We start from the raw sequence: 3,166 nt of genomic DNA on the forward strand, positions 1-3,166 counted from the left end.
TATATGGTTAGATGCATTTTAGTAGAATTTAGAATAGATTTACTTTTCTTTCAACCCACTAGTTGTGAGCTTTAGAAAGCTATTTCAAACTTTATAAATCTCACATCTTTTGCTTTGGAAATTGAAATTAGACCAAGCTTTGAAAAATTAAGCTTTTTTAAATTTAGGTTGAAGACACTTTTTTTCTCTGTTGCCTTTGATGTTGTTGAGGAGATGTATAGGGATGTATGTGTTAATTGTCTGGGTTTTTTTGTCTGTTATATTTTCGCCATTAGTCATCTTATGGATGGATTTTGAGGAAGATTGCTTCATATTCAACAAGATGATATATGTTCTGTTAATTTTATTTCTTCAACTCCTTTTTTGATCTTTCTTCTTTATTTTTCTTGTTGTTAAGAGACAGATATGCCATATCTTTCCAAACAAGCTGTACTGCAGTGACACTCTTGGTAAATAGTTATTTTTACACTTTGATTTCACCTAATGAAGTGTGACTCTATGTTAGCCCCTAAATGCAGCATCTTCACACACTGTTCTAACATGGGACCAAAGCAAAAATAGCAGCAAACTCTACCAAAAACTGTTCAGGATGAGGCTGCATGGAGCAATGAAACCAAAAATTGAGAACCCAGCATCCACAACATTATTATCTTGATCTGATCGATACCTTACTTTAATATTTACAAAGCAGCAAACAGCTTGAGAGGGGTGTCACAGTGACATGGGAAGCTTATGCTTGTGGACTGCATCTTCACTCTTGAGGGAGTCAGACATCCACCGGTGACGGCAAAATCCGCATCCCATGCTCAGGGAGTAAAAGCTCTGCAGGGGCTGAATCAGCAGACATGCCTCTTCTCCTCAGCAACAGATTTAGACCTGGCAGCTGGGCTGGATGGTAATTGGTAGTGTTGCTGGGAATGGCACAGTGCTTGCAGGTGAGGGAGGGGAGGGGAGGACGGTGTGTGCCTGCTCGCCGTTCACGCCAATTGCAGTGGTTAGAGGCAGCTGGTCATGGACGGCAGGGGAGACGGCAATGGTGCACACTTGTCAATGAGCGCTCTGGGGAGTCACCGGAATGAGAAGTAAAAGTACTCATGTTGCCAACTGCTACACACCCCACTCCTCCCCTTTTTTATTTTTCACTCCATCCCTCTTCTCTAAACTCCCACTCGCTTATTGTCGCTCACATTCATCCACTTGTTTTTGACTGTCTGACATGTTAACCCCACCCTGTAGCTTTGCATATCACGGATGGCGTTTGTTAAAGCTGACACTGCACCAGAGTGACACCCCTCTGTGCACCACAGGTGGATGGAATAAATGAAAATGAATAACAAAAAGGAACTACAGCATGTTCAATTCTGAATATCATACCACTTCACATGACAGGTTTTGAATAAAACACAGAGAGAGAGCGATTGCTTTCTATAAAAAAACAATGTTGGTGGTTAACTACTTTAAATGTAGCAACTCTACAGCTTTAGCAGTTTTCAAAATGGAAGCTTTTCAAACAATAATAAAAACAAAAAGGAGTTGTGGTGTATCGTGTCCAAACAATACACCACTGTTTTAAATAGTGCTATTCATTCTAGTAAGTACGTTCTAAACGGGTGGCTTATGCATCGGTTTGTTTCATTTGGACGGTTCATGTAAATCATGGGTGTTCAAACCTGCTCCTGGAGGGCCACTGTCCTGCAGAGTTTAGCTACAACCCTAATTGAACACACCTGAAACAAAGAACTCAAGGTCTTCAGACTCACTACTTAGAACAGTCCACTCTCATGCAGAGCTAGGAAGTCTGAATCTAGTGAATCAGTTTGTTTAGCTTGGACGGTTTATGTAAACGAACATAAAAAATTATTTACCGATTCAACTCTGTGTACTATGGTTCAGACTTGTTTAAGTAAGTTAGGGTGTTTTTGTTGTATTTAGTATAAATTTACCTGTTCAAGTTTGATATTGATGCTCCTATTAAGAATTCATTTAAATGTTTTATCTTGTTCAGACTTCATTTAAACCACTGCTTTTGTGCCAGCTAATTGGTTCTGATGAAATTACAAATTAAACTGAATGTTTTTTTTATGTCTCTGTATACACCTTATATTAAGATGCATTTTGGTCAACTGATCACAAGTAGACGAGGAAGACACATTCCCATTTACACTTGTCTGTCTCTTGTCCACTTTTGAAAGCTTTCCTCTGTTTCTTTGAGAGGAGGGTCCATAAGCAGATGTATATGTTTTTTTCCCTTATCTTTTCCCTCATGTATTTTTATATTGTAACTTAGATACATATTAAAACTTCAAAGTAGTTAGTTAATTTTTGTTTGTAGCTTGCTAAATACTGTTTCAGAACAGTGGCTTTACCGTAGTTTAGCTTCTTCAAATATGATTAGCTTGTAGCTTGGCAAGCTATAGTTTCAATCTTGCTTCCCTTAAAAATCCTCTGATTATAGTTTGCATCATTCTGTATCAGTAAATTAAGAAAAAATAAATACTCAGTATTCTCCAGTTCAAGACAAAACAACAACAATCTCCAAATAAGTGCCACCTTTTGCGTGCTTAAGAGCAGTAAAGTGATAGGAAAATGTGCTTGTGTATTTGTGTCACTCATACCAGGAACATTCCATACAAACCAACCTGACCAATCCCCTTCCCAAAACAGACACTCCTGCCCGTTTTTTTTTCTGCTCCCGCTCTTTCCTCCTCTTTTCAGGGTCAGAGAAGCTACTGAAGCCAATTAGCAGAAGCACTGCAGAGCACTTTTACTCAAGGGTTGATGGGCTCATTAAGCATTAAGAATTCATGACATTTAACTTCTAAACATGGCGGGCAGATAGCGTGGAGGGCTTTGATTGGAATGAACAAAGTCTTTTTTTTCCCACCGCAATCAACAAAAATAGACCTCTCTTTCAGCTTTGAGAGCTCAGGGATAAAGAGGGGCACACAGATCATTCTTACCTGAGTGAACAATGTGTGTGTGTCTATGTGTGTGTGAGAGAGATCTTTATGGCACACAGGTGTGCAACTCTGTACTGATGGAAATTAATAATCTATGAAAACAAATACGCTTGCACATTCAAGCACAGTTAACTTAACTGACTGATTATTGACTGGCTATTAACAATTATTAGAAGCTTGCAATAATATGAGGCTATAGAAGTTAT

The sequence above is a fragment of the Cyprinus carpio genome, chromosome A18, assembly GCF_018340385.1.
Source record: "Cyprinus carpio isolate SPL01 chromosome A18, ASM1834038v1, whole genome shotgun sequence".
Taxonomy (NCBI): domain Eukaryota; kingdom Metazoa; phylum Chordata; class Actinopteri; order Cypriniformes; family Cyprinidae; genus Cyprinus; species Cyprinus carpio.